Below are 14,903 nucleotides of genomic sequence, written 5' to 3' on the forward strand. Positions count from 1 at the left end.
ATTGCGGGATCTGTGACATCACACTGGCAAATATATTTGCATATGACTGCCTCCAGTTCTACATCACACCATAGGACATTTACTGGATGTGAGAGTCACTTCAAAAGCAAATAGAACCCATTATAATCACTGACGCTGTCTACACTGGATACAGTTTACAGATTCAGTTCAGTTTCTGACATACTTCACACACTTGAGTCTTTGACTGTAAATAATTGTTCTCTGTGGATAATGTTTTCAAAACACAAGCTCGCGTGCAATTGCAAGTGGGCATTGATACTGTTTCCTATGCAGTGACGTTAGCTGATCATAACAGTGGCCGTTTACTGACAAGCCTGAAAAGAGGCTTGACAAGCCCCTTAAAAATGGATAATTTCAGACAGAGGCTCAGAATGAGGGGTGAAAATAATTGTTTTTCCTCATATATATGTTTTTTTTTTTGTGCAAATGTATTAACATTATAAATTAACCTCAAGGAACATATTCAAATAATTAAAACAATCATGCCATGACCCCTTAAATTGCATGTTCATTTGAATTAAATGAAAATACTGTATATTATATTAAATTGATATTAAATGCAGTTAGCTGAACTTTAGTGCGCTTTATTGACTCACTTAAATAGGACTTAAGTACAGTACATCTCTATATGTCATTTCATAATCACATATATTTACTGGACTAATTACTTCATTGTCTTTGAAAAAAAGTGTACAGCCGAATGCAAGCATATATGGTAAACTAAAAAAATACCTGTCCGTTCTATTGAAACTTTTTATGCATTTATATATATGTAGATACACATGTGTAATGATGAAGTTGCAATATAGTGCATTTCAAATATATTAACTTTAAATGTAGTATCGAATAACTAGAGTGAATAACACACAAAATGCACTTTTACAGTATGTGTTAAGAATCAGTCATACATTGAGTACACTTAAAGTGCCCCATTATGTTTTTTTTACAAAAATTCCCTTTCATGCAGTGTGTAATATAGATGTTTGTGAAAGTAAACATGTAAAAAGTTATAAAGTTGAAAGTGCACGATAAATAAAGTTGTGTCCTAAAAGAAAGAATCGACTCTGAACCACCTGAACGAGTCGTTTGTAATTCGAATCCCACTGCGTTCCAGTTCTACGTCACTAGAAGATACATTTGCATAATGCCACAACTTGACCAGCCCACAACGCGTCATTTTACTTACGACTGTTTCTCAAGTCTCGGAGTTCAACGTGGGATTCGTAAAACAGTTGCACTGGAAAGATGGGTCAGTACTCAGTTTATTTGGACCAGCTTGCTCCTCAGAATCACAACCTGTATGAATAATTATTGATGTATATATTTTCTGCCGGGTTTTCAAAATACGTAGTTTTGAGTTTTATATTGTGTAAGTTTCTGGCTAACAGAGCAGAGTAGCTTGTGGAAAGAGACAGTTTAGAGAGACTGAATCTTCAGACGTTATTCAAAATATATTCAGGTTTATTACTCAATATTTAAGGAGCTTGTTCAGACGAATTGGAATGAGAACTTGCAATAATGTTTGCATTTTCAAGATAAAACAAAACTGAGCTTAATTTCCATAACGACATACAAACAGAGATAAATACAAACAGAGATTAACTCCTGCCTCCCATTTTTCCCATAACTGTGGTGACCTCTTAAACCTCTTTGCTTTTAGCATTCATACCAAAGAACCATTTTTATCAGGCACACCCATTAGAAGTGTAGGAGCATCTCTGAAAATATGGCAGACCACACAACAGCATTACTTAAAGACAGTATAAACACTAAGCAAACACGGAGAGTATGAAAGGCGTAAACATCTTTCAATGCTCTTCACGGACCAGTGGATGAGAACTGTAAAGCCGTTACAGATGAACTGACACTGACCAGTCCACTTTACCAGAGGCTGGGAACCAAACAGCAGAGCGGATACCAGTTAAACCGCTGTCACGTGTCAAAGCCACAATGGCCTCCCAGGGTTCTGTTATGATTGCCTTTCTGTAATTTGCTGAAGGCTTTTAGTCAGCCACTGAGAAAGTGTTGTTGCTTGAGTTGAAACCTGACTTCTTTGTGTATGCTAGTGCATGTTTATTTTTAACTTTTTGCTGTTGCTGAAACATTTTAGATTTAATTGCGTTTCAGATTTTATTCAAGCCCTTGAATGACAGACAAAGGCTTAGCTCTTCATTTAGATAATATTGTTTTTATTTTATTATTCATAATATTCGACCTGCTCCATCAGTTTGAGTCACCTTGACCCGTGAAACAGAATTTGAGTTGTATACACTAAATTCTCTGCCAAAATTATATGATTATATTTTGGCATTTTGGAGTGGAAACATAATTATAACATCATTAGAAAGATGACATTTTGTGCACAAAATGGATACAACTAAGAGAGACTTCTAGGTCAAAATGATTTAAAATGATGGAACATGTCACATATTGTTTTAAGCCAGATCAAGGATAAATCTATGTCAATCTAACAGCATCATAAAATAAGAGGAAAACTGTCATACAAGCATAAGAAAGAGTTTATTCCCACCTTTTTGTTTTTCAAATCTGTAACTGTCAAAGCCACACCATTACTGATTTTCTGGAGCTCAGCTATACAACTTACATAGACTGTCAACACACTCTCAACAGGTAAATGATTTCTTTTTTAATGTCTATAAATTATAACTTTAAAAATTGTAACAATCATTTCCCAACAATCATGTCTTTTTTTCTTTTTAGTTTCATCATAGGGGATTGTGAAGATATGTCACTGGAACTTGGTCCTCATTACATCTATATCGTGTTCAATGGCAATTGTTATTTATTAATGTCTTCAGCTAACCTCTGTTGTAAGAGCACTGTCATTTTTTGCTACAATCTGCCATGTCAATAAAAAATAAAAGTACCTAATTGACACAACATGCTGTTTTTTTATGAAAAAACAAAATAGAGGCAACAAGATATAAGACCAGGCAGATAGAGGGCTAAAAAAACAATATTTATAAATAATTTATAAAAAAATAATAGTAATAATAGTAATATTAATAATATACAAATACTAATATACTAATATTAATGAAGATAAATATCATTGAAAAGGTTATTTATAACACCGGTCCTATATAGCACTTTCAAAGCATGGTTCTTTATGGAACCTTATAAAAAGGGTTCTATTTAGCACTAAAAAGGGTTCTGCTATTGTTACAAGGCGAAGAACCCTGATTTGGTACTGTTTAGAACCATTTTTCTTAAGATTGTACATGAATTTGCAATTTCAAGATCTACCCCTTTTGCTTCTCATTAAACATTGAATTCTACATCCATGCACTCACTCAGTCCTCAATGTATTTTTCAAAAGATCTTTAAAAGAATCCCTAATTAAAATAATGTTTGTTGCTTCCTCGCACAATCTAAGAGCCCGGACTTCATGCTGAATTATACCTTTTGAACATTTCTTTTAAAAAAAACTCTTTACATTTGAGAACAAAAACACTTGCCAATTTCCTCCATTACGAGGATTAGCAAATGTCAAGTCATTCATTAATGTGGTCCCTCTTAACGTTCATGAATATGCAGTTCATCTCAAGGAAGATCAAAGCTAAAGTCACCATCACTATCTCTCCAGAGGCTGGTATTTCAAAGCCTCATTGAAGCTCCATTGATCCCACCATATTACTCATATATCCTAGTGTGGTCCCTTGAGGTTCAAAGTCAACTTTTACATTTTTTGTCAACATCTGAGACCCCAGAGATGTCTTGTACTTCACATGAGCACTAATGGATCCTTGGTGGAGGACAAACAAAAAGAAAACACCACAGATTAAAAGTGTTTGTGGTGTTAGCCTGCTATCCGGTTGCTACTCAGTGGTATGTTTTGCAGTGGTTAATGCATTAAAAATACAACACAGTGTAAAATTATCCACATCTATGCATGAGAGAACTTGTGTGAATGTATAAAACCCATATCAGTGAAAGTTTGCTATCCTTTTCAACATTTAAACCCAGCAGCAGGGGCATGCATACCATTATATTTAGCTTAGAAAACAAAACAAAAATAAGTAATGTGAAGTTGTGGAAGTTTAAACAGGTGGCCTCAGGCGGCTTCTCCGAACATGAAGCATTCAAACTCCCAGAAAATTCTCCCAGTTTATCAAAACTGTTCAAACAAAGCACTGAGTCTCAAGGGAAACAAACTGGGCTAAAGAACTTGAAAATCTAATTAGGACACACAGCAGCACACTTATTCTTATCCACTATATGTCTAGACTTAAACATGTCTCATATTTCCAAGCAAACTGTGGGTTTACTGTTCAACATTCCTCCAGGAATGACCCATGATGCTCCTACGTCTAGCCTCAGATAGCCCTTTTCTCTAGACATTTGATTTTTGTGGAACAGGGAGGCCCTGGAATGAGACAAACATGTCATCTTGTCACATGGATGATGTTCTCCGGAGCAGCTGGATGTTCCTGTAGGTCAGTAGTTTAAATCTCACACAGAGAGAGCGAATGATCTCAGCTCGCACCGCTGGTGAATGGTGCTATTGTTTCAGCTGAGGTGAAACCCAATCTCAATACACTACAAAATATGCCGTTCCCTTCATTTCTTCCACCTCCACTGGTCTTCCTCCTCTATCCCTTTATTTCTTCTTGTACTCCAAGGCCCTGTTTTCACCAGGTATTAAAGATGCGTTTTGGTCGGTCGGATCACAAGTAGACGAGGGCGACACATTCCCGTTTACACCAGGTGTTTTAGCAATACTTAAAGTATTAGCAATTTCTTCAAGGGGAGGGTCTATGGGTGGGAAATGTATGAGCTTTTTCAGATCTTTCAATCTAATGGACGAAATAAGCTCACACAATTTACATATGAATGCACAGAAACCGATGGAAAGACACACAGAGAGGTGAATAACACACAAAGTGCATATATGGCTCTGGCCCCGGTACTGTGCTAGGGGTGTTGTGTAGTGATACACAATCTTATTTGTGCATCCTCGTTTCCTTTCCTCGCGTCTCAGCTCCACCCCCTGTATGATGAGAGGGAAGGCTGCAAAGAAAGAAAATGAGGACAGAGGAATCGAATGAAAGCTTTTTTATACATTGGAATACTCGTCACTTCATAGCGTCATCAGCAGCGCTCAAAGGATCTGCCCTTATGTTGTATTAATTTGGTTATTTAAGAAATTCATAATAAATAATAATAAAGCAAGATACCCTGTTGAAATATGTGAGATTTGTGGTTTATATAAACTGCAAGGGTAAATGTAACCCGGGCAACACTGGCTGCCAATAGAGGGGTTTCACTACACGTCATCAATCCGGAAGTCGGCCATTTTGGAGGCACAGAACGTAAACAATGCCACTGAACTGAACGGACTTGCATATTTGGCTGATTATTGCTGCTGAAAAATGGTCGTGTTTTGGTCTGTACTAATTGGTCGCAACGGAAAAAACATTGAGTTCTATAGACTGCCAAAAGTTAAAGAGAAGAGTGCAAAAAACAGATGAAAGAAGGTGTTTGTGGTTGAGAGAGGCACAGCATTAGCCACATGTATGCATTAGCCACTATGGCTACATTCACACTGTCAGTCCAAATCCAATTATCTTTGTATCCGATTGGAATCTGATCTAAAATGATGTCCACACTGTGCATCACAACTGTTCAGAACCGATTTGTGTGTTCATGCAGCTCTTTGGCAATATGCCAATGACATTGCGTTGATGGAGGGGTTTGCATTTGCAATAGAGATGTTGTCTTGTTTAAATTTTACAACATGGAAACGTGTAGTCACCGTGCTGGACCACTGTGTCTCGAGCTGCAGAACTGTAGGAGGCTGGTATGCACAGCTTTTTTTCCACGCTCTTATCTGCGCCGGTTTCAAAATAGGTTTCAAAAATAATAATTTTCTGCTTGTCCGGCACTTTGCAACAACACAGCCTTGTTTCGGCAGCGACTTTCAGTATGTTCCCTATAACAACGTCTGACGTTTACATTTTACGTGGCGTGAGAAAGTCACACGCAAAATCCGATCAAAGCGTTCAGACTGAAGCGGATTTCCTGATATGTGATTTGAATAGGATTTCAAACCACATATGGATGTAGCTTGAAACAGATTGCATGTGCTTTTTTTGGACTGACAATCTGAACGTAGCCTATGTCGGGATAAGAAATAGAAGGAAGAATAGCGGGAAGGGCAAGAGAAGCTCGTTCGGATCTTTACTACATATTAACTTTAGTTCGTCAAAATTCGGGCGCTCTTTCCTGCTTAAGTCCTTCTCTATATGATTTTGCAGCATCTGTGTGTTTTTCCTGTAGTGTAGACATCATAAATTAGTTTAACAATGTGTTCAGTAGTACATAAACAGTGCAATCTATGCTGTTGTTTACATCCGAGTATCTCCAATATGGCCGCGCATCCGGGTGATAATAAGTGCCTAATAAGATAATAAGACCCTAAATGATAATAAGAACAACAATAAGTCTCCGGGAGTCTCCCGCATATTGATAGCGGCTCCCTGATGTATGCAAATTAGTTCAAATCTCCCGAAATCTAGAGCTTGCGAGCTCCAAACCTCGTAGCGCGTGCACGACAGAGAGGGAGAGAGTGTGTGTGCAAATGTGCGCCCGTGTACCTCACGAAGCGCGTTTTTTTTATGAGTACGCACATTTTGTGTTTCTGTTTACATTTCTTTTATAACTTGAATGTATAGGAAGAAAGAAATATACTTTCTACTACTTACAGTTACATGCAATTTAGAGGTGTTAATAAAGCACCTGTTTGTTACAGTTGTGGTTTGTATTCAACACATGTAGGCTACAATATTGTACAGTTTGTTCTGCTAAATAAAAACCATGACAGGAAACATGCTGGGGTAAATTTTTTCTTAAACATTGGTAATACTGCACACATTATTTAAAAATATACTCAGGTACTATAATTACTTGTGTATTTAGGCTACTTATTATTGAATAGATATCGAAGCTAATAAATCAATATCGAATCGAAATCGAATCGAAGCCTCAAGAATCGAAATCGAATCGAATTGTGAAAATTCCTAACAATACCCAGCCCTACGAATTAGCCACCTCGCAAAATTCGTACGAATTGCCGTGAGATCGGGCTGTACATTCGGCAGAACACTAGAACGTACACTAGAACAATATTTCAAAGACAACAGACCAAAAGCACTCTAAAGTTCATCTAACTGCATTTCATATACATTTAATCTATAATTCATTTAAATGTCATTGCAATTAACCTGCAATAATGCTAAGGTGCCCTTCTTTTCACAAAGGTAGACCAATATAAAAAGAAACATACTTTTCACATACAAAGTCCTTACGGTTTACTGAGTTGAAATACTTGCTACGCCAGCGACGTCTCATCAATTGCTCAAAATCTCCTGCTCTGTGTGGATCATATCATCATAAAAACAGATCAACACTTTGAGACATGAAATGCTGCACTACCATCAACTATTGATTGATTATTGAACTGTACAAACCTGCAACATGCAGTTTATCGATTGCGGTACATAAAAGGAAGGATGACGGTTACTTAAAGAATGTGGGAAAATGTTTCCCTTGTTCATTTTCACCTATCTGTTCCTGTCATAGTTAGAGTAAAGGAGAAACTGAACAAAGCCAGAACAAGCATCCTGTCATCTGTCCTGAATCCTGATCCTGACCAGGAACCTTGGTCACTACTTGCACACCATGGGTTTAAACATGCAGAATCCTCCTGTAAAACAACAAGTCAACCTTTTCTTGCCAGGGAAGCTACTCAGATTCTGGCCTGCAACTCATTCCTGGCTGGGCTCCTAGAATACGCAATCAAACTACAGTAGAATGATCCAGTCCAGCTGATATTCAGCTTGCAATTACTCTAAAGTCACATCTCGGCTATATCTGACTTAGACTGACTGAATGACTGACTGACTGACACAGACAGACAGACAGATAGTTAGATAGATAGAGATGGACGGATGATAGATAGATAGATAGATAGATAGATAGATAGATAGATAGATAGATAGATAGATAGATAGATAGAGATGGACGGATGATAGATAGATAGATAGATAGAGATGGACGGATGATAGATAGATAGATAGATAGAGATGGACGGATGATAGATAGATAGATAGATAGAGATGGACGGATGATAGATAGATAGATAGATAGATAGATAGATAGATAGATAGATAGATAGATAGATAGATAGATAGATAGATAGATAGATAGATAGATAGATAGATAGATAGATAGATAGATAGATAGATAGATGTATTCACACTTCACCCATGCATAAATGTAATTAATTTTCTTTTCAATGTTTCACTCTGATGAATGTTGCAATATGGAAGAAAAGATCTGTCGCTACATCTGTTACATCGCAAATATAAAGTTACACCTTTGTATTTTATTAGTACTCCAGCACTTTAAGGTTGTAATATGCACCCTTTTGTGTTAGGTATAATATAATAATGTATCTTTTAAGAGTACTAGCCCAGAGCCAAGCTAAACAAACTATTTCCACATTTCTTCTAACTGTGTATGTAAGGTATTCATGTACCCGGTCCTGATGTAGTCGAAAGTCGTATTCATGTAAAACCTCTTTTAAAGGCAAAACATTTTTCAGCGCAGCTTGCAGGTTAAATATACATTGACCCATTAGTATTCAAGATGCAATGCAACCAACTTGAAATATTGTGTTTGCAATACACATACATCACAATCGGTTTCCTTAAAATGAAGTGTTGATGTCAGATATTCATTACATTGTGGAATACGTGATCAAGGCATCAACACAGACAATGGAAACCTGTGTGTTTTATCCTTTCCTGTCAACAACAGTGTCCTCACAATTTGTCCCACTGCCAGGCAAACATGCGCACCGTCCAAAAACATCAGATGATTCAGATAAAACAAAACCTTCTCCAGCGGTCTGAGATGTCGTGAACAAAAGATCATGAACAAATGAGAGAGAGAGAGAGAGGTGCCTGAAAAGACTTACATTACACACAGACGGTTGGTGACACACCATTAACATGATTAAAAGCTGAAAGATAAGTAGTAGAACGTTATTCAAACTACGACGTGAGGTTAAAGCTGTAGTGCAGTGAGTTTGATGTATGAACAATGAGTTTCCACTCAATAGAGATATTTTATTCTTGGTCTGGCTTGCATTGTATGTAAACAAAAACAACATGCATAATTTTTTCTCTCAATAGCCAAAAATGCACTTAGGGTTCACCATTTTCCAATCACAAATGTTTCCATAATTTATGCATACAATAATCTTTCAACTTAATTATCAAAGATGCAAATAATTTTTGAGGTTCATTCAAAATACATCAAAAAACTAAGGGTTTTCTGATGTTGTGCTTGGAAAATTTACCAATGGTGTACTATTCACTCTTGAGGAGCCAGTGTACACGGTCTAGTATAAGAACAAACAAAATCGACAAAAACATTTGGGGCCCATCATATTTAATTTAAAAAGGAAACATTGGGAAAAGACAGACAGACAAGCTGAGAGATTAAAACTGTAACAAATTAAATTAATTACTTGAGCAGAATGGATTCTGATTGGCTGTCAATGTTGTTTTGTTCATCAGCTAGAAAAAAAATAGACTGAAAGTGATTGCGACAATATTGTTTCTCTGTGCCGTTATCATTATAGTTGTGGTGTGGACTCCGCTATTCTTTTATATTTATAACTATATCTTTATCATTATCATTATATTTATCGTCCTTGGTGTGAACAGGCCTTAAAGGGATAGTTGACCCAAAAATGCGTCAAAACCAAACTATTGGCGTCCATATCGGAAAAAAAGGCTACTATGGAAGTCAATGGGGCACATCAACTGTTGGTTACCCATATTCTTCTAAATATCTTCTGTGTTGAGCAGAGGAAAGAAATTCATACAGGTTTGGAAGAACTTGAGTGTGAGTAAATGATGACAGAATAACTATCCTTTTAAAAGCTTTGTGAAATTTCCTGGAAATATGGTTTAGAAATGGTCAGTCTGTTCTTACAGTTGTGATTTTTTTTTTTTTTTTACTTAGCTAGCTATATATTTGCTTTAGTGTGCTAGTAGGAAACATACATTCATACATAGGGTTCCAATTGGAAATATTAAAACCATAAAGGTTTCATTTTGCCATACTAGACCACTACTCATTCAAAAAGTAGCGAGTTAAAGGCTAGAAAAGCTACACTATTTTGAAAACAGCTGTGAAAGCAAGTGTTGTGCTGCGTATTTACTATCCAACACAGCTAATCCAAACATTAGAGAGTATATTTATACTAAACAGCAGGAATACAAATGTTATTCTCATTTGCACAACATTTTTATTTGATACAGATTTGCTTTGTAGTGCTTTCTTCAAAACAACAAAATAAACTATATCAAGGTAAATTACACGCATGCTTTAAGAACAGAATTGCTTGCACTTGCTCACAAAAACTCCAGTGTGAAATCCAGCATGACTGATACCTGAGGCTATTTCAGTAATCAATCTCACAAGTTTTGGCATTCAGTCGAGGCAACAACATGAGCATTGAGTAACCCTTGAACCTGTGAGCTTCACGATCTTCACTTCTCAGGTAATATCTGCCTGAATCCTACACTCAAAAAACAATTCTTTGGCTGAACTTAATTCAAATGTGGGCAGTGGTTACATATATTGTAAATGGGTTCTTTCAACTAAATGGTCTTTTCTACACTGCAAACCCAAATAAGTTGGGAAAACTCAATTAATTTGAGGTAATCAGTTGCATCAAAAAATTTTAAATTAAGAAATTTAACGATAAGGTAAGCAGAACTTGCAGATTTTTATTTTGTGCTCATACATTTAATTGCTCTTAACTTGAAATATATCAATAAGATAATTCATACACAATTTAGGATTGTCATGTAATGTCAACATAATTATTTTTTTAGTAGTGGAAACTTGGCTTGCTTTAACCAGCTAATTCAATAAATGCTACCTTGCTAATTGGCGTACACAATGCTTTGGCAGCATTAGCATAGCATAGCACGGGCTGAATGAGTACAGCAATATAAAACATTTAACATACACTGTTCTCAAACCAAGCTCATGATCCACTCGTCACCATGATGGTAAGTAACCCCCCCAAAAACCCAACATAAACTAGCATAACAAAACATTAACCATGACTAAATCTCCCACTTAATATTAATCTGGCAATTTTAACTTAATTTTAGCATTTACTCTCCCTTTTGAGTGTCATGGCAAAGCATGCTGGGAAATGGAAATCCCAGCCCAGTTTCAGTTAAATTTAATTTGGTCTAAATTAAAAGAAACACGTTCATAAAACTCAAAACAATGAAACAATTCGACTTAAAATGTGTCAGTTTTGTGAACTCAAAAGAAAAAGAAAGTTCTAAATACTCCTAAAAGTTAATTTGATGGAACTAATTTGTATAATCGGCTCTACTCAAACCAATTAATTATTTTGAGCATTAGGGTTTACAGTGCTCAAATACTTAGTGTAGTGGAAACATTCCAGAATAAAGTAAATCCAACAAAATTGCATGTTTAACTCGACTATCTCTTCCAAGACATGAGGAGGTCGAGCCGCCTTGCCTCACTCTGCATCCAAGACACTGGTCTCCCACAAAGAGGAATGATCTGCATTAAGTGACCTCTTGGAATCCTTCATGGACCACAGTTTGAAGACCACTGATGTAGTGCAAATACAGAGTAAGCAAATTTCTACTTTATCAATGCGAAATTAAACAAACAAATGCATTAGCTCATCTAAACTACGCACACTGAGCAAGCAGCAAAAAGTCTATTTTTTGAACTGCATCACTACATGGAGTACAATGTGAACCGCAGCCAAAAACTCAAGGCTACATGGGAGGTCTGCTACACACGGAGAGACTGAGAGAAACACGCACTCCGATAGCCCAAATTGAGTTTCTCGGTCTCTCTTCCTCACTGCAGGAAGTGTTTACGGACATACAAGCCTTAAATTCATGCATTGTGCAGGAAAATATGCTTGTTAGTTTGTTCGGTTGCCAGCGGGATATTGCAAAGAGAATGAGCTAGTAGCCAGTGCTGTATTCTCAGTTCTTTTTAAGGGTGTTGTACCACGAAGGCTTAAAAACCCCTGACTTCTCAATCTTATAAGGTGAAAATGACTCGGAAAGAAAGAAAGGAAGACAGAGAGAATGCTCTTATATAGTGTTAAGTTAAACTTTTTAACAACATTTCTCAAACTTTTTAACAACATTTCTCAGACATTTTTACAATGAAACCAGACAACAATACAGAATAACTGGGTAGTAAAGAGATGGTGATGTGAGCGGCTTTACTGTAAGCCTTGCTCCAATAATTTTAAAGAATGTGAAAATTTCATGGACAAAATTTGAGTTTGCTATACGGACAGTTTGGGCGTTGACATATTTCTAAACCGAGGAACACGTTGCAAGATATCCAGTGAACATTTTGAGTGTAGTGACTTGAAACCACGCTATATTTCAGATATGCAAGTACGTGAACGAGTCCAAGAAGAAAAATAAATAAACCAGTGCAAGAAATCTCACAGATTTCAGCATTCAGTCGAGGCAACAGCACAGCAGGCGAGATGCTTGCAGCATTGAGTAACAAGATGGTCAGGAGGATTAATGAGATTCTGATGAGGACACGCATATTCACGTCGCGGATCCGTGAGGAGTCTGGCTGGGGATCTCGAGGCTCTGAGCTATGACTCATCCGCTAGTCTCTGTTAACGGACACTCACAATGTCATTGGTACCACAGGTACCAACCTGTAACATAACCGGAGATAAGCTGAGGTACAATTAATTAGATCAAATTGTGTGCTCACTGACTAGAGGGGGGCAATTCACAACGCAGAGGAAGCCAGTGAGGAAAGCAAACAAGACACTTTAGCCAGATGAGAAAAATTTATATTCAGTCATGTAATATAGCAGGCAATGCTACATGCTTGTACACAGTCATCTGTGCATTATAGTCAAATGTTTGAATTGTGTGCTGAACAAAAACACAATTCCAAAATTATATTACATTTGATCTTCTTCAGAGTAGTAATCCTTTGTTTATATTCTAGATCCGCATACTCTGCCTGCTTTTCCATCACAATCTGCTCCAGACCATCCATTTAAAACAAAATATCATTTTAATCATGATGTTTATCATATGATTTTTGTTTTTTTGTTAATCATTATGAATATAAACATTTTAAATGTAATCACATATCCAACCCATCCCCATCTATTTCCTGTCCTCTCTCCATCACTGTATAAATAAAGCAAAAACATAAACAAAAAAATTAAAGGGGGGACTTATTTGCATATAAAAAACAACTGGAAAATTTGGTTCAGATGTGTGCTTAAAACAAATTGCTATACATATACTAACATTAACTTATTTGGTTGAATAACACATTTGAATGCATATGTAGGTATATTAAAGATTGTTTTCAAGTAAGAAATGAACCTTTTTTGTCATCCTATTCTAAATGTTCTGCACCAAGACAGACAGATAGATAGATAAGGTGGACTTTGTTGTGTATTACTTGGTGCTGTATCAAATACATAAATCAGTCTGTGGTCCATATGTATTGCTGCTTATGTTTGTGTTATGACCTACTGTTCTTTATTAAAGCTAAATAAAAACATCAGAGTCATATAATGATGTCCAGCTATTGAGCACCATAAACAGGGTTTTGAGTTTCAGGTTCCTTGCAACCTGCACTCAATTCAAGCACGTTTTGATTGACATTAAAAGTCCTTGTTTTTGGGACAGTAATTAACCAATAAGTGCCTGTTTGCACTAGTGGTGAAAGTAGTGGTGGTATGGAATGAAAAGGATAGATGGATGGGCGGATGAATACGAAATACTGATTACGTTACAGTGAGACATTTTTCGAAGAACAACAATTACACAGTGATTCAGTCCTCCTGTGCTATTCAAATGGAGCTTCAGTGATGCATTATTCATCTATAATTATGCTTCATTTTCATAGCAGACTATAGTTATCAGTAGTAATTTGCACTGTATCTGGGCAGCACAGTGCTCTTCGTGCACATGTTGAGACTATGCAATGTTCAATTGTCATGAAATCACTGTTGCTCTTGAACATATCTAAGAGACAGGGGCATAGAAACAATCTGAAAATGCATTAAATGCTTTATGGCTAATGTGTCCCGCTTACTCTGAAATTCAGCATTTGCATGTAAAATAAAATAATGTAAAATTGTAAATAAATTAAAATAATATAATACAAAAATAAAATAAAATAAGTGGGTGCTTGTGTGTTCTGCTCAGTCTGAAATTCAGAATTTGCATAAAATGTAATTAAAAAATAAAAATTATAAAATAAATATGTGGGCTTTGTGTTCTGCTTAGTCTGAAATTAAGAATTTGCATGCAAAAATTATTATAATATAATATACTAAATATAATATACTATTCTATACTATAAAATAATATAATATAAATCATCCGAATAGCATGTGGTTATAATAAATAATATAATAAGCTGCAATGTGTCTTTGATAAGAAAGATCACCATGAATGACCACATCAGACAAAGGTTTAATTGAAAAAAACAAGCTAGCACTAGCAACTAGACAAAAACTAAAAACGCCTATTGCATGCTTTATCACGATACAGTATATACTTTTAAAACAGTGCTGTCATTAAAATCACCTTGAACAACAGTTTTATGGTTGGATGTTTCTCACTGAGAACCAATGAAAAGTCTACACTATACCATAGAGGACCTTAATATACACACATAAAACACTGACATTAATCAATATTTGCATGCATTGAATATTCAAATCCTAAAAGCTGAAATATACCCCTCATCCTGTACTTCAAATGTGAAAAATG

The sequence above is a fragment of the Siphateles boraxobius genome, unplaced genomic scaffold (genome assembly GCF_051911475.1).
Source record: "Siphateles boraxobius isolate OS27281-9 unplaced genomic scaffold, OSU_SipBor_1 130, whole genome shotgun sequence".
Taxonomy (NCBI): Eukaryota; Metazoa; Chordata; class Actinopteri; order Cypriniformes; family Leuciscidae; genus Siphateles; species Siphateles boraxobius.